General features: G+C 29.1%; 1 protein-coding gene across 2 annotated transcripts in view; it reads left to right on the top strand.

Moving 5' to 3' along the window:
- The first annotated feature begins 18,795 nt into the window (after positions 1–18,795).
- dpr12 (defective proboscis extension response 12) overlaps positions 18,796–19,499 on the top strand; it is a 382,253-nt gene continuing 381,549 nt past the window's right edge. For both annotated transcript variants that reach the window (XM_040708020.2, XM_040708021.2), the window contains exon 1: positions 18,796–18,955. The gene's annotated coding sequence lies outside the window, so the exon portion shown is untranslated. The remainder of the gene's footprint in view (positions 18,956–19,499) is intronic.

Below are 19,499 nucleotides of genomic sequence, written 5' to 3' on the forward strand. Positions count from 1 at the left end.
TGGAAATGTTGAGCTCTCATAGGCTAAAAATATGTATTTGTATGTATACTTTACATAAAAAAAAAAACTTTCTTTACTTGTCTTTTTAATGCAGGGGCCGCATCTCTTTGTTGGTTTATGTCATGAAGCAAAAAAGTATATGTATATATATATTTCGATTACAAATGTTTTGCTTATTCATTCATCATGCCGAAACATGCATTTTTATATGAGTGTAACGAAAGTTAAAAAATGAAGGATCAAAATAATAACTTTAACCCTCCAAGTCATGATGACACATTATACATTTTTTCCTGCTATTTATGTATGTATGAGAATGAAACACTCATTTTGTAGAGAAAAAAAACCACTTTTGTTTTTGCTCAGCTTTTTTTTGCAACAAAAAATTTTAAAATCATGAAATAAGGAAAAGGGTGATAGGGTCATTTTCCCTTTAACTATTTTGTATCAGGACATTTTTTTTCTTAAAGCCATTTGGTCTCCAGGATATTTCGCCCTAGTATATAAATAAAAGATATATATTTTCGACTGAATTTGAATTTTTAAATCAAATTATGTAAAGTGTTTTATTATTAAACACATTAAATGGTTGTTTTTAGTTGGATAAATTATAGAATAATTACCCAAAAATTCAATAAATAAACCAAAAATAACTTCACCATTTCATAAATTTAAACTTGAAGAAAAATAGGTAATAAAATTAGGATAATAAGAAAATGAAAAATAAATAAACACAGCTACGATCCGAAAAAAAGAATTGGAAATCACTTCTAATCTCTGTGAGTAATGATCGTTAGACATGGTGGATGATTCATTCTAGAGAATACTAATGGATTAATAAACCAGAATAATATGAGGCAAGATCATAATTTAACCATATTTTAACAAAACAAGCAGTAACTTAATTTTACTGAAATAAATATTAAATATTTTGAATTAAAAAATTCAAAGGGTCATTCATTTCCATCGAAAATCAACAATAATGACGTATAAACTTGATTTATTTATACATTTAGGGGAAATATCCTTGAGAAAAAATGGGTGAAAAGAAAATGTCCTGAGGCAAAAAAATTTAAAATTTAATAAAAAAATACCGGGCACCGAGAAAAAGTTATTTTTATGTTCAATTCGCAGTCTCTTACTTTCCTGAAACGCTTACTTCTCAATTGAATTTGTAAACTTGATATTAAAATGAACGTTTCAGATAATATTAAAAATATATTATTTGTCCTAAATATATGTTAAATATAATCATAAATGAACATAATAGTATCAGCCAGTATGTTAAAAAAACCAGTTACTAAAATAGTCGCTGTAATATTGAATTGATATTGTAAAAATTTGAATAATAATTGAGAGGAGAGAAACATAGTTGTCATGACATTTTATTTGATCAGTTGAAAGAAACTGCTAGAAGAAAGAATTAAACAAAAACTCAACGCCTTATCTGGCACTGATATAGGCAGAAATTACTCCAATGTCGATCTTCAATCCTACTCCAAGTAGAAATAAGGACTTTTATTTATGGCTCCATAAGAATTCATCAGTGATACTTTATGTCTTTTGTTAGCAATCAAACTTTATATTTAGATGTTCTTTCTTCCAGAATAAAATAATAATTATGGCATCTTTGATAAAAAAAAATTCAGGTAGCAGTTCCAAAAAGATATTTTCATTATCATATTACTTTCATCTATCATAATTATATGAACTAACACTTTTATCAAATAAAAAGAAAATAAATATTTTCCTAGACTACGACCTTCCTCAAATGACTCCAGGATTAACTTTACAATACATCTTTAATGTTGATAGTTATAAGTTATACCTTCTCTCTTGAAGAATATAACAATAACGACAACAATTTTGGTAAAAACAATGTATATTGTGGTAGCAACTACAAAAAGATAGGGCCTCTTCTATTATCGTATCATTTTTATCTATTGATACAGAACAATCAACATAATTGAACCAATTGAGTACTTTTTTATCATGATATTTAATATCTGTAAATACATATTCTAAAAAAAATGTTTAGAATAAAGTATTTCAATTTGTAGACTGTAGAGGAAAAAAAAATATAAATAATTAAAGTATTTTCAAAATAAATAGGATCTTTAGAAAATCTCTTTTTCATATTTGTCAGTGTAGTAAAAAAATAATAATAAAACAAAAAAATATCAAAAATTAAACACATAATTTGTTCAAATTTTTAAATTAAATTAAAAAATCGATTTAGGAAATCAATAATAAAATTAACATAAACGGAGAAGTAAAGATATGATACATACTTGCAATTATACTGATATTTTGTCTCTAGGGTGTATAAATATCCCGTGGGAATTAACAAATGCATAAGTGTAACGCAAGGTAAAGATCCTTTCCCTATAAATTTACTAGTTTTTTTACTAGTCACACTTCCGCACTTGTCTTTCAATATATTTAGCAGGTTCGTCGACAGTTTGATTTAAGATTCACAAATATTTAATAGTCTTCTAGATAATTGCTTGATTTGCAAACAATTTAATGCATTCAATGTCATTCATTTACTCATTACCTATATAATTATCATACAAAATGACCACCTTTTGTTTTTATAATATTTTTATGCTTGCATTGTAATGACTTGCATAAGTAATGCTGCACTACACATAAAATGATTCATAACTTTAATTTATCGGCTAAATAGGTTTTAACTGCCTTGATCCAGATTTATATTTTCTGATAGACTAAAGTGCAGTCTTGCAAATGGTGTATAATATGTTTATTTAAATAAAAAGAGAGATTGCAAAATATTGAATTTAAAAAGTTACGTTGAGGATTTTTATACATTCATAAATAGGTAACTACAATTGAGATCACTAACAGTATTCAATAGTATGATATTATTATTATTATTTAGGGATTTTTAATATTTAAATGGTCCAAATTGGAAGATTATACCTTATTTTAAATATTATGTTAAGTAAAAAGTTCTTAGCATTTTTGCTAGATGTCTTTAGTGAGCTATATCTCACTATTAATACTTTGCATAAAACAGCTTAAATTATGCTTAGAAGTTAAGAGAACACTTCAAAAAGTTGATTTACAACTGTTTGTTTGTTGATGCAAGCTGTGTGTTACATCATTCCAAAATGTAAGTAAAAAAAGATAAAATTCGATACATTCTTCAGTATCACTACATTCAAGGTCAAAAGGCAGCCAAATTATTTTAAAATTTATGGACCCAGTACAGTATAAAATGCAATAGAAAATCCGTGGTTTCAACGATACTGTTCTGGTAATATGGACGTCGAAAATATCGACAAAATAACGGACATCGTCGTGCTGGAGCAACAGTATCTATTGTTCAGGATATGAAGATTAACTAGAAAACACTAGATGTACAATAGTAAATAATAATTTTGTGCCAGAATGCTGTCATACTCTCTCCGCTTTCAACGACTCCAACATTAATCCTAAGAGAGGTGTTACCCTGATTATCAAATCCAAATGAATTCCTCTGTTACTCATTCGTGTTCCGATGGAAGTCTCCTAAAAACCCAATGTAGCTATTTAGGTGTAAGCTTTGATGAAATAGGACTTTACCGTCCCAACAAAGACGATCCAGAGTTCTTTAGAAGAACCCTTCTGCAAATTATTTCTCACAGACAAATTATCATAGGATGAGACTTTAATGTAATGTTGAAAATGAAGAGAAACACTAATAGCAAAGCACCAAATCCAAGCCCACGCTCAGCTAAAATACTGTCTTCAAATGTGGGATGTGAAAAGAATAACCATGAACACACTTTTTTCACAACTGATAAAAATAATAAATCTGTCTCATCCTGAACTGATTTGTTTATGATTAAAGGTTTCCTAAGTGATGCAGTAAAAGTATACAATGTAATAGACGCAAAACTATCTGACCACAAAACTGTTCAAATGATGATGGATCCTCACTCAAGTTAGATGCAGAGGATGTGAGTCGGCCTCCTTAGTTAGAAGTTAGAATTAAGATGTGAGGAAGACAATGATTACAAACTTGACATGCACAGAAGATAATAAAGCTATAACCAAAAATGCTAAACTCAACAAAGCCCCGGGGCCAAATGGTTTTAAGTTTGAATTCTAGCAAAAATACGTTTACCTTCTAGAACCCATATTACTCTCTTTTTATGAAAAGGTAATGTAAGTTGGATTTTTTCAAGAATTTGCATTTGATGGACACATAGTCCTTATTTGAAAGAAAATAAAGACCCTGGATATCTGAACAACTACCGTCCATTAGTGATGCAAAATTACATTTATAAGATTTTCTCCTATGTTTAATTTAAGAGAATAAAGTGCATAAAGAGCCCAGCCCGTTTCTCCATTCCTCTCAGTATGGCTTACTAATAAACAAACACAAAGCCAACATACTCTTCAGATTGTAGACTTTCCTGGAATCACGGCAAAATATCTCTGTGATGACTATAGATTTCGCCAAAGGTTTTGATACATTATCCCATGAATGCATATTCTGTACATTGTTTAGGAAAGGCTTCGGGGATTTCATAATAGGAGTGGTCGGGGTAACAATTTTTGGTTCTCGAGCACTCATAAGGTATGGAATATTTGAAGCATACTTTCCCTACAAAAAGGGCGTTAGGCAAGGTAACCCAGTGTCCGTGATCTTACTCACCATTGGTGTCGATCGGGTTCTTCAGAGTATTCAGAAGCATGGTCAAATAATTGGTTATGTGTGTCTCGGAGATGTGGAAAATAATGAATTTCTACTGGATCAGGAAAATATGGAGTAGCAATGAGTTTTGAAGTAGAACACTAATGGATTTTTTTTTCAAAAATAACACTCTTTTTATGGAGAATCCCCATGATAGTTACAAAAAAGTTCTTGAAAAACTAGGATCAATAATCTTAAATCAATAAGATAACTGTTTTAAATTCTTATTTAAATGTGTCTTTTTATTTTCCTTTTTATCCATTTATTATGTTTTTTATATGTTCGTTATGTTAATCTTTTTAATATAGTTTTAGAGGTATATTGTAAAAATGAACTTTGATATTATTGATATCACAATTAATTAAATGAAGAATGCCATATGGCCAAAAAAAAAAAAAAAAGATTAGCCAGAAAACAGTTTGGAGCCATTAAAATCTGATTTTCCTAACTATGTTAATTTTATTGTCAAAATAAAACTTTTTACTTCCCCTATTAAAAGGATTTAACTGGGATTTTTACTAATTATTTCAACTTTCAAATATTTTTTCTAAATAAACATATTAGGTTGAAATTTTGCGAATATTCTAATATTATTCGTTAAAGTAATTGGTGTAAAATTTACTGAATTAATGAGGTAGGGTTATTGTTAGTCCTTATTTATTCAGTATATGTAGTCTAGTCTTAAAACAGGTCCTATCAGTTTTTGAGACTTGTCCTTAAAACTATCGTTCTTTTGGACTATCAGTACTAGAACTGATTAAGAAAAGAATAAATATATTGGATTGACATCATCAAGGACCACATTTTATAAGCTTTAGGACTGTTATGCATAACTGAAATAGACAAAAACTAGACTGAACTGGACGGAACTGCAGACTTCTGTCCTAAATAATGACTGAGACAACACTAGATAGTTTTACAAAACTATCAATAATTAGATGAAATGACATGGAATGGCCCATACGTATGGTGAAATATTAATAGGTGAAGTAAAAAGTTCTGAGCGTTTTTTCACTTCGTTTTGACAATAAAATTAACATAGTGAAGAATATCTGATTTGGATAAATTATGTGTCGTTTTATTGGATAACTTTTAATTCCATTTTGAAGGCATTTTTTTAATTCTACAATTAAAGAAATTTTCTTTCCTATTGTTAAATAGCTTGTCCCGCTCATTTTCACAAGCCTTTCTAGAGACCAGTATTGTATCTTCAAAGAAATGTTGTAAATGCTTAAAAAGGTAATAATTGCCTGGTGCCAGATCCGGACTATACGGCAGGTGCATTAGAGCCTCCCATGTAAACTCTCAGGGCTTCTGGCGTGTCGATAAAGATGTGTATGACCCGGCGTTTTCTAGATGGACCAATACATCATTCTATTGGCCAATTCTGTTCGATCGCTTGACTCAATTTGGTCATTCATTGACAATATAAGTAAGAATTGAGTGTTTTGCTCGATAGCAGCAGCTCATACAGGATGATTCCTTTCCAATCCCATGAAATATAAAACATAACTTTCTAGGGCATTAGTCTAGGATTGAAGATTGTTTGAGCTGTTTCACCGTGATTTGACCACAGTCTTTTTCAGCTGTTGTTCTTGTATAATAACTGATTTTCGTGGAATGTCACCATAAGCTTCAAAAATGAATTGATTTTTTTTTATATTTAGAAAACGACTCGCAACATCAATTCGATCTAAAATGTTGTTTGCTTCAATTCGAGTAGTACCAATGCATCGCAATTCTTCTTAATATCAGCCATATGCATATGGTTCCAAACAGTTTTTTAAGCCAATGGGAAATAAAATAAGTGCTCACATGCCGGTCTAACTCGACGATTTCCATTATTTTATAGACATTTTCGATGATTGGCCTACCAGAACTTGCCTTATCTTCGATATCCATATTACCTAAACAGAATCATTGGAACCCCCACTTTGTTTTTGCATTCGATATTATGTTGGGTTTTTAAACTGTAAAATAACTTGGCAGCCTGCTATGCCTTATTACATTGGTCGTAGGGATACTGAAGATTTTCTCTTTTTTTTTACTTTGGGTTTCTTAAAATTGTAAGACTGTTTTCATAATACACAAAACTGTAAATAAACTTTATGTTAAGTGAATGCTGAACCTTTCAGCATACTTTAAGCACTTTTTATCCAATATATTCATCGTGAGATATTGCTTACTAACAACATTTAGTGAGAAATGCTTTGAACTTTGTATTTAACCTAATATAAATGATTAATCAAATATATATATTTTTACATCGGCCAATTAGTAACTACTAGATGGTACCTCTAAAAAACAAATTTGTAGACGTAACAACATTCAAAAGGTCACTGTCAAAATTTCATGCACTTTTTGGCTTATTGTTTATCAAGTTAAAGTTGTTTAAGTGATGCTACTTTTGTGATTATTAAAAACGATGGATACATTGCAACTTCGTGTGTTCATTTAGCATTGCTTTTTCATGGAAAAAATACCGTTCAAGCCCAAGCTTGCCTTGAAAAATGTTATCCGGACTCTGCCCCATCGAAAACAACCATCAAATGATGGTTTGCCGGTTTCAAACGTGGTTGTAGGAACACCGATGATGTTCAACGCTCTGGTCCGCCAAATGAGGGGGTTATTCTGGAAAACATTGAAAAAATCCCTGAAAATCATCATGGTCAAGTGCAAAGTGAAGTTGCAAGAAATAGCTGACACTCTGAAGTCATCAAAATGGAGTGTTTATACCATCAAACACCATCATCTCTATTTTGAGATTTGGTTGGAATTTTATGCATTAATTACTTGGAACATAGAAAAACAATCAACAGTGTCTATTATATTGGTTTGTTGGATCGTTTGAATGCCTAAATTACCCAAAACAGACCTCATTTGAAGAAGAAAAAGGTGTTATTTGACTAAGTCAATGCACCGTGTCACAAGCCAATCAAAACAGCCACAAAATTGTTCGAATTTGGTTCCCAATTGCTACTGTACCCACTGTATTCTCCAGATCTGGCCCTCAGCGACTACTGGCTCTTTGAAAAACACAAAAGATACTATGTGGAAAGAGATTTGGCTCAGATGAGGAAGTGATTGTCAAAACCGAAGCATATTTTGAAGGTCTCGATAAATCGTTCTACACCCCTGGTATCAAACATCTAGAGAAAAGATTATATTGAAGAATAAAAATGAATTTTGGCAAAAAAGTGTTGTTTTCCTATCTTGGCCCAGGACTTATTGACCGATGTGTGATAAAGTAATAGATAACTTCTTCTAAGGGAAAATTGTTTTTTATTTTCACTTTATCTTTAATAATATTAATATATTAAGCAAAATAAAATCCAACAGTGGTTAAAAGTACAGATACCGTTTCTTCACAAAACACATCATTTGGCTCTTATGGATTGCAAAATTGATGTAGAATGACCCTTGATAATACAGTCACAATGTTGAATGAACATAATGAAGATAAATACTTTTTTTTCCACTTGATGGTTAATTTAGTGGATTAAACTTCATATTTATATAGTGTGTGTTTTTTACATCCAGGAACAAAAAAAAACAAACATCTATAATACGAAATTTTCTGATTTTGTGGCAAATGGAGTAATTTTTAAAAAACTATTTCCACAAAATATGGATGAGTTAGTTTTGTTTTTTGACTTGAAAGAAAAAAAAAAAGAAAAAAGAAGAGTACTTTAAAAATAATATTTCAAAAGTTTCTTAAGGTTTATTTCTTTAATTATTGTTTGGCATATTTATTATGCTATCGAGACTTCTTGATAGTAAATCAAATACTGCCCTATTTAGGTTATAAAAATCATTTTCATCATTATTGAATAATAAGCAATCCAGAACAATTTATCTTAATCCAAGAAACAAATTTTATTTCACTGGTGGTATATTCTAATTAAACTTCCATTACTTATTTTAAAACAAGTCCTACCTAAAGTACTTTCTTGGGAGTGTTTATTCATCCCTAAAATAAAATGGATACTTTACCAATATATAACACTTTATTTGGACTAAATATTACTAAGTTAGTAGTTGGAACTTACAGTTTGTGACAACATTTTTCCTTTTTCTAAAAAGCAATAAAATAAATATTTTGAAACAGAAAAGTTTCATAACACCGAATGGTCAATTGAAATCTAAACACTAAATAATTCAATAATTAATGAAGGTGGAGTGATTGAAATTAATTCATATTTCGATAAATTAAAGGTAAACAATTATTTCCAAAACAAAACAAACCTTTTGAGTGCATGTTTGGGGTAGGCCTTTAGAGTCTGTCATCCAAATTCTGAAGCTCTCAAAGCCACTGTTAGTCAGTCCTGAAAATCCATAACAAATGACTACATCTGCTGCGGGTGCCAGTGCTTCTGCCGCCGTCTGGAAGCTATAATTGCCTACATTAATGATGAAAAAAGATGAGGCATACATCTATTTATTTTATTAATTTTGTTGAAATTATATTGTTAATTAATAAACTATACTTTGATAAAGTTCCAAATTCAGATTGTAATGTACCACTGTATAATAGTACATATTGAACGATTGTTTTTATTTAGTTTTTAAAATCCTATCATATAGGTGACGTCCACAATTGTTGAATAGACCAAATTTTATTCTTTAATAAATGAAGATCCTAACATTTCTTTGTTTCTATTTAAATAACTTTTTATTCAGAGGTTTTAAATGGCCAGTTATTTTATTTGAAACATTCCAGAATTAAGTGGATTAGGTAATTAGTTATGCACAAATGTATAAAATTTTTGAAGGTTTCCTGAATAAATGTGGTTAATTCAGTCATATATTTATTTGTGGAGTTATTCGTCTTCAAATAATTATGGAAATTTCAAACTATGAAAATGACAAGAAAAAAGAGTTTTGTAAATTAAAAAGAGAAAAATTAAGCTGGTTTTCATAAATTGAACGTAAAAAACATTGAAACTAAATTGCAATAATTTTAATTTTATAAAATATTAAGTCATACCCTTTTTAGCAATATTTTTTTTCGACGTCAAACGCATGTTCCTCACTATTCCAATCCTTGAAAGCAATTGACAGTATTTTTAAGGAAACTTTAGAATTTTGTCTTTAAAATGAAAGCATTTCTATTACTCTACAATCCCAGATTGATAGATTAGATAGTTTTTCAAACCTCTACAAGTTAGAAAAAAATATGTAATCAATTGACGAATTCATTCTCTCCAGTATTGGGAAAAGGGATGGATCCCTCCTTGGAGTTTGCATTGGGAGAGACCACATAACAATTCTTCAAACTCTTGGACTCAGTAAGACGTTTGCTCGTAACGTTAGGAGGAAATTTTAAGCTTCTAAAGGACTTGGTTTCCTTTTATTCTTTTATACTTCGTTTCGCCGGACTTTTGCCTTCCAAACTCGCCGGATCTGAATCTGATATATTCTATTTGTTGCGGGCGGGATCGAACGACAAACCAACCAAAGACTCTACAATACCAAAGACAAACTTAACAGTTGGATCAAGAAAGAATTCCAGGATTTGCCAAGGGACAAAGGGTTGCTTGCACTTCCAGCCTCGTACAGAAACTTAAGTTGAGTCTGGAGGTTATTTGATTAAATTAAATAGACCAAAATCTATCAAGCTTTCAGAATCTGGTTTTATTTTTGAAATTGGATAGAAATAAAATTGTATTTTTAAATAAAACATTTTTGCAGCATGGATTGCTTGAGCACCCTGTATACATTCTAAAAACATTTTTATCACTATATAATGCAACATTAATTCAACTCATTTGAACTTTTTATATAAATGTAATGGTATTTACCCTGGATTCTAATGATTTAATTAAGTAGACAGGTAGGCGTAATTGATAAATAAGAAAAAATATTTAGAAAAAATATTAATATGAAAAGTCCTCTAAAAATTTTAGAATTTCATTTTATTGTTTACAAATAAAAGAATTTGCTCAACGGCTCTGTACTAGAAAATCCAGTAACAGTTTAATAATTCGACCCAAAAGTCTTAAACATATCCTCTCACATTGTATGTCATTACTTTTAACTCTAAAATGGCCATTGGAAGAAATACATATAATCAATTTCAAACAAATCCCGAAAGTAGAAATAACATGTTTTATGAAAGTTTTACAAGTGGAGTAGTAGGGTACTATTCAATATGTTTTGTATCACTAAATCACTTTAAAAAAAACCCACTTACATAGAGTACTGGATCATTGTTTGCATTGCAAGTAATCGTGGTAGAGCTCAGATGTTTTTCACTCAAATAATTAGTTTATTTAGTCCACTTCTAGGCAAGTTATGGATGAAAAATATATAATAATAGGTAATAACATTTAACTTTTTTAGCCTGAGCTAGTAATTGGTTCGTTGTTTTATATGTACCATTTAAAGGGATTGTGTTTATCATCTATTCACAAAATGATACACATATGCTCCATTTCAATAATAAGTGAAATAATTTTTTTTTTTTTTTATTTTCTCCTATTTCTACAATAAATGTAATATTAATTATAATAACATATTTGAAAAATGTAAAAAAAGTTTCTTTGTTTAAATTCAGGGGAGCGTTGTAACATCCTTATGGCCCGTCTATGTATAAAAAGTTCGCAATTTTCATTCAAGGTAACTATGAATCTATCAAGTCTTTTGATAATTATTTTGTTAAAAATAATTTAAAATAAATATAAGGAAAAAAAATGAATTATGTAAATATAATCTCAAATTAAGAAATAGTTCACTAACAAAGGGATTGGAATGAAGAGATAAATATACTTTTTGTTAATCATACAAAACAGATGTACCAATTGTAAATAGATACTCAAAAATGGTAGGAACATTACAATAGAGTACAAGATAGCAAGCTCTTCCATACAGGCGACTAGTAGTACTCGCCCCTCGCCATAAGCACAGAAACAGGAGGAAATTATTCCTTCGCAATTTGAAAGATAACAACATTGAAAAGTTGCATAATTTCTTATTATTTCTTCAACGATATATGACGTTATTATTGTGATACTCCTTGCCCCCATTTAAATTGGTTAATTCGACCCCGGTTAATGTCAATTACTCGAAATAGCTTAAGTACATAATTATTGATTTTTCATAATCTTATCTTTGTATTTAATATTTCAGCTTTGAAAGTTTCTTTTTGTAAAAAAAAAATTAATTCCATGTCAACTGTACTCACCCTCACGGCATGACCATCACCAATTTTGATGATTTTTAGTACACTTAATAAACGTTTTAAAGATATCTGCTTGTGTGAAATTTCAGATAGCTGGGACTCACGGGGGCCATTTAAGGGGCGCTCAAAGTTCTGGGAAATGTCGAAAAAACTATGCCCATCTTATACTTTATAAGACGATAACTCCTTATATAAAGATATGATTTTTACTTTCTTTATGTCAAAATACTCAACACATACAAAACTTTCATTTGAGTATAAACATGTTGGAAAAAAAAAATTAGCGCTTTGGCTTGTACTTCAAAAAGGCGCCCCTGCCAGGCTGCAAATTTTATTTGGCCAGATTTTTTTTGAAGGTAGCCTAATTTATTGTTTCCATAAAATAATTTAGAGTGGGATCTTAATGTGATCATCGCCAAACAGGCCACTAACTGCAGGTATGTTATTATGAGAGTGTGTGCTATGGAACTTACTTTAACCAATCCAAAATCCTTTCTGATCTTGAGTTGTGGTTTGGTATGGCTAAGAATCTACCTGAATAATGTTTTTTTGTCTGGCCAAAATTCAGCTTCTATTTTCAACATAGAAATACTATACTCCCCATTCTTCATTTAAGATGCAATACTTAAAAGATAAATAGATTTGAATACGAAAGAATAGGAAATATGCTTAATTTTGGGCTACCCTAATAAAGACGGAGGAAATTGATGTTGCACCTGTAGATACTACATGTAATCTGAATTTATATTTTCAAAATTTATGGAACAGGATAATGGTATACTTTAGCTATTTATAAGATAATACACAAAAATACAGAACACAATTTATTAATTGAAGGCAAATAGTTATTAAGATCGTCTAGTATTCTAAACATAATACCAAAATTTAAATTTTATCATTAAGTGTCGTGTTCCATACGTTTTATCTATTAAATTCAAGTACAGTCGTCAGACCGGATCTGTCCTGCAGTGGGTAGTTTGGTGACCCTTTGTCTATACAATCACAACTCTTCAACATTTTAAAAGTCTAAATTATTATGCTGGTTAGAGCATAGCCACTAACCATTCTAGCTCATTACTTAGTCTTGTAAATTTTCAATTTTATCAAGTAAAAGAGTAAAGTTGCAGTAAGACGTTGTTTGTACTGTTGTTCCTTGATTATGAGTGCATAATTTATGCTCCGAAACTTATGAATATATTACCAATAGATAGATATTGATCCATTTCATATTTTTTTCAAATATCTTATTTCCCTAATATTTTCTATATACCTTGCACAATTATCTACTAAATGTAACTAATAACTAACTATAACTATAAATTATATTTATAGTCGCTAGACTGAAACTATACAATAGTACTTATATAGGCTATAAAATATATGATTAAAAAATTGCGTGCTTAGTCGGAGTCGGTAAAATTTAATATATATCTGAGTCGGAGTCGATGTTGGGGATTTTAATCACCTACTCTTTATTCCTGATTTATAAAATATATCTCTAACTTTATATTTTAGACTCCAATGTGTATCAAAATTATGTAATTAGATAATATTATTTTTATAAATATAGACAGTCAATGAATTATTATTAGGGATGATAATATTGGCTAATATGCATTAAATATAGAGAAGTCAACGTTTCGTACAAGGTAATGTATATTTTTTAAGAATAAACCAGAAATCTAAACTATGTATTAAAACAATATTACATATTATCTGAATCATAAGTATGCTCTAAAAAATTATAAAAAATGTTTTAAAACAAAATCATCAAGGAAGGGTATTTATATTTTGGATTTTTAGGTCGAGGTTACGTGAATCTTTAACATAATTCATTTACATAGTTTTTGTTTACTTTTTATTTCAAAAATCGTGTCTCCTCTTTCCTTTTTAGTCTCATTAGGTCATACTATTTATTTATAACTGTACGTATTAGCTCGCTAATACGTTAGAATTTTCAGAATAGGACTGAATAATTAATAAAAGCATTCATATTTTGCTCTTACCAATAATTTACTTTCACCGTAGTTAAGACAATATTTCCATCCCTAACCGTTATTGATGTATTATTATATTAAATAGATATTTTATTTGATCCTAGGGGATATTTTATTAAATTAAATTTCTCGTAATTCCAAATTTATTAAACTTATTGAGTACTATTGGCTTAGGACGTAAAAAGTTTTTTTGTATTTAAAGAAAAGTACAACCCCTAATAAAAAATTCATAATATTATATTAGTAACTCATTTAACAGAGTAATAACACAGGATTTGAATAAGATCAGATATTGATGTCAAAACGTTTGATTTAGACTTAATATGTTGAGGGCCTAATTTGACAGCTTACTGTGTCATATATGATATTCTTTTTTATGTCTTACATGATCTAAAATCTTCCCAAAGATACATAAAAACCTGCGTTTCGACCATCTAGCTTAGTTTTTGAGTAGTTCATCAGAATTGTTGATTTATAGATGAGCAATTAATGAGAAACCTACATAAAAATATAGTAATTTTGATTAATTTAATAAGCATGAACGATAACATTTCTTTATTTTATTCTTATATGAAAAAGGATGAACCTAACAATTTTCTCTGTACTTATCTGTATATAAAAAATAATAGGACATAAATATTTTAATTCCATCACATTGATAATATATTGGTGGTCTAATTATAGTCAGAAAACTTTTTGTTTGTGGTCCTTTTTTATGAACCATTACATTTTTACTACAATTAATAATTAAATAAAATACATAGAGGAATTGCATTATCATAAAATAAATAAACATTATAGTTTAAAATTAGACCTCCAGGGATTCATCCGTTCTTTTTCTTTTTTTATGACTGAATGAAAAAAATTTATAAAAAAATAATGTGTTCATTTAACAATATTGGAGGTACATTATAAGATGAAGAGAATTAACAAAAATAGTGAAAGAATGGACACAAATACTAAAAATGTGTTAAAAGTTATGATCAAAATTACAGTAATAAAAATTCCCAATGTGAGTTTTTTGTCAATATATGCCTTGGAATTTAAAAGTCCATAACACAGTGCCTTAGTTTTTGGAGTCGAATTTCTTCTCACGGATAATCCAAACAGAAGATTGGCCGATAGATAACTTGACTTTGTATTTATGAAACCCTTCATATTTAAAGATACAGATAGTCCAAGTATTTCCAGACCGGGGCACTCAGCAGATGGGTGGATGACCGAGATATATATTTTCCCACAGTCTTTACACAGTTCATAGAAGGAGATACATCTTGTCGAGATCTGTAATTGAGCTGTAAATTTACGACCGTCCAAGATTCGTCATGTGGATCTTAGTATTCTTTTGATCAAGATTCGTGGGATTTTTAGTAATCTTTTGTATTCTCTGGCCACCTTTATTGGTTCGTCTAATGTAATTTCTCTATATTTAAGTTTCACTGGCTAAGGTGCAAGGATTTGGTTCTACTTTGAGCTTCTCATTAACGGCTATAGTAACTTCCCCTTTGAGAAATTATCGTCTGAGAAAGCGTCATGGACACAGATAATATTTTTCTCGTCTGCTTCCCACTTCAAAACTGCAGCATCTTTTTGTTGCTTCAAGAAGTAATTATTTTTATAATTTTGGGGGATGATATCCACTGTGGAACTCGAGTCATGCACTGGATAACCTCTTCACAGAATTCTTTCCGCTATAGGTAATTTTTCTGATATATTACAAATAAGATTGTTTGATAAATTTGTACCAAACCAAATCCAAGCAAGACCTTCTTTTGATGAGATATATTCTTTCCATTTAGTATCTTCACTTTTTGTGGGATCCATGAATATATTTTTATACATTTTTGTTAAGAATTTTTCCAACAAAACTAGGCATCCACCTATATACTTCTTCGGTTGTTTGAGTGCAGGGATATATATAAGGTGAAAATTTTTTCTAACCAAGACTTTTTTCGTTTAAAATTAATTCCACTAATTTTGGATTTGAGGCCAACTTATATAAAACTAAAGGAACTACCTAGGTATTCAAAAGCTCAATAAGTTTTCGGAGGTTCAAATGTCTCCGATCATGCATTTTCATCAAAAAGTGTCCAGTGAATTTGGACCAATTTTTGCCAAAAACTCCATTTTTGTTCCATTCTAATCCAAGTATTAAAGCTCTTTCATTAATAAAACAGCCCCCCATCTTCAATTTTTCAGAAGGCCTCTATGAACCCAGTCGAAGAATGGAAGTATTTTAGTTAAAAAAGTTTTTGAATTATTTTCTTTTTATGTGTATAACGGAATACGTATAATATTTAATACTTGAGTTTTGTTATTCTTGATTAGGGAACTTATGCATTTTGTATAAAATTATTTTATCCATTTCCTTGCCAAAATTAACAGAACAAAATAGATTAAACCAAAATTATGCTTGTTGGCTATTACAGTATGAAGACCATAAAAACTATTAAGCATCGTTTTCTTTTCCCCCTTCATTCAAGAAAAACTTTAAAATATGGCGTGATTTCTTTTTGCTGGTGTCCATCCTTGACGCACTCTGAAATAATACTAAATACTAATATATAAAATTATTACAAAACATATTGTCTCTGAGTAGCGTGTATGCGAAAACTATCTACGATAGTAAAGCATCAATGGAAACAACTTGGCCTTTTTATTCGAATTTGAGCATATACAAAATGTCTGGGATTAGTAAAGGAGTTTCATTTTATTAATTTGAATTTTAAAATGTTATCAATAATAATATTATTGAATACTACTTTGAAATTTTTTTTGTCTGAAAAAGTTCATGTGTGCAATAAAAATGCATAATTTAACCAAAAAGTACGAATTTCATACTAATGGCCTTCCTATTAGACATATTTTGTTTTTTATTAATTTGAATAAAAATAAATCTTAATTTCCCTGCCAAAAACTCAAAAATCTCAATTTCAGTCTCCATTAGTGAACATCCTTTTTATAAACTGGTTAAACAACCTTGTAACAAAGAAAAGTATTTAATTACATAAACAACAATTGAAAGATTAAAATAATTATGTTATTTCATTTTTGTATCAATTTTTGATTGTGTCATCTATTTTGCAGTCGTAAATATGAACTACATTGCTAAAAGTACGTGCATAAATATAAAATATCCATAAGTTTGCGGTGAATTTATGTTAATTTTAGGAATCAACATTGTACCCAAAACATTTGATAAGATTAAGTTTATTTTATAATAAAATAGCTACAATATTATAGTCTTGTAGATATTGTTGTACGCCTCAGTACTCACAGTAAAAAAAAAGAGCCAAAGTAAAAATAAAAAAAATGAATTAAGAATTATTAAAGAAATAGATAAGGATTCTTAATTCAAAAAATAAAAGAAAAACCCGCAATAACCTAATACACGCTTTTGGTTTAATAAATTTAAGAAAACTTCGCTTTTTTTTTTGTAATGTTTCTATCATTTACAATAAAACCAGTGCTAACATGATGCTTGGACTCGACGATTTCCTATTTGATTAACTCAGATTCAGAACAGAACCGACGAAATCAAAATTGAGGATTATCCATAACTTTTACAGTATCAGGACCATTACCACTATTCAAATTTTCAGCTACCTGCCTCCTTTTTCTGCCCTTTTTGCAAAAAAACTGTATAATATGACGTATTTTCTCTATGTTGGTGTTTATTTTTGATGCACTTAAACATTAATGATTTAAATATATAAAAAAAGTTACAAGCACCTTATCTCTGGGTAGTGTGTATGGGAAGACTAACAAGACATAAGTTTTTCTTTAGTAAGGCATCAAGGGAAACGGTTAGTCGTTTTTTATTTGAATGTGAGCATTAAGCAAATGTCTGGAATCACTTTAGATGTGTTTTTATTTAAATTTGAACATATTATTAAATTCTAAAGATTTTATATATATTAATATTGGCTGTAATCAAAAAGAAAAAAATTATACTACCTCAAAATTTCATACAAATTCAAATCCAATTGAACGCCATTGGTAGCAAATTTTACCCCAATTTTGAGAATTTATAAAAAGATTTTGTAATGGATGTGATTTCTTTTTTTATGTATTTTTCTCATGTTTTAGATTCAAGCTTACTTTCATATTATACGTGAATTATAATTAAAAAAATTAATTTTAAATATAGTTGTACTTGGATTAAAAAAAAAGTAGTATGTAGTACAATAAAAAAATGGTATTTTTATAAATTTTTATTTTACAATTGATAATAAAAAAAAATACAATATAAAAAATTGAACAATTATATTTATTAAATTTTAATTAACATTGTAGTTTAAAATTAGTTTCAAAAGACAAATACCTCTTTTGTAACAAAAGTACATCAAAAATTTATACAATGCATAAGCAGAAAAAAAAACAACAACTTAAAAAACCCAAATATTCAGAAATCTAAAAAAACAATATATCTAGGGTTGGTTTATTTTAATGTCTATTTAAGATTTTATAATCCAATTTAAAATTGAAAGAAGTTTTTTTTTGTAGGAAATCTTATCTTTCTAACACCATCTAATGTAAATTGTTCATACATATACAACACAAGATAAACATCACTAAATTAATCTATTGGAGAAATAATGGATTGTTTCTACTAACCTTAGTAACATTATTTTCATGTATGGTATTTAATCTAGGTGATTCTATTTGGTTTCATTAAAACAGGGTTGTCAATGGACATATATTATTTTTATACATTTTTTTTTCAATAATTAACTAACAATAAAGGAACCTTTATTCAAAAAAATCCTAATAACCTTCTATGTTCGATATCAAAAACAAATGCGCCTGAACCTCTTCCATCCGTCGTTACTTTTCCTTTTTTTTTTAGAAAGCCACGAAGAAAGGGGGGAACTGTAAAAAAATAACTACTATAAGTTGATTTTTTTTTCGTTAGTTTTACAATAGTGCCTCCTCTTAACGGTTATTTCGAAGCGGAATAAAATATTTTTTTAATAATCATTATTATTCCTGTGACTTTGTATAATTAAAGTAAATACTACAGAAATCTAAGCTATTATCCGCGAAAAAGAATATTATTTTCAAAAAAATAAGGTAAAAAAAGTTGTTTTTTTTCATAGGCATAAATACATATTATATTCATTTCATACAATTAACAGGAACTGAAAAGATATTTCAACTAAAGGAAATTGTAATACAAATTTCTAAATAATAAGGGAAGACTTACAGTGTTTTTAAAAAGGAAAAAAATGTACAGAGTGGCTTAGAATGAGAGTTCCATCCCCTTTAAAGTAATTATATTAAAAGTATTATGTGTTAAAACTTCGTTATTCAAAGTTAGAAATATTGTGATAGTAGGATAGGGGCCTCAGCACACATTTTACAACAAACGTGCAAATAGAATTTAAATCACTTTAAATCCAAAAACTTTTGACCTCTTTCTTCCCATGATCTTAACCCTTTTGCCTTTGTAATATAGGGTATTGTTGGGAGGAGAGGCATTGTAGCTTCCAGGCTCAGCAAGAACTCCTTGATGGCAGTTGTGGAGACAAAAAAAAGGCAAGAACATGGAATGAGATAGTATTGGTCAATTTTAGAACAATATTAAACCTATAAAAATGTATTAATACAAAAATGG

This window comes from Lepeophtheirus salmonis, chromosome 3, assembly GCF_016086655.4.
Source record: "Lepeophtheirus salmonis chromosome 3, UVic_Lsal_1.4, whole genome shotgun sequence".
In the NCBI taxonomy this organism is placed as follows: domain Eukaryota; kingdom Metazoa; phylum Arthropoda; class Copepoda; order Siphonostomatoida; family Caligidae; genus Lepeophtheirus; species Lepeophtheirus salmonis.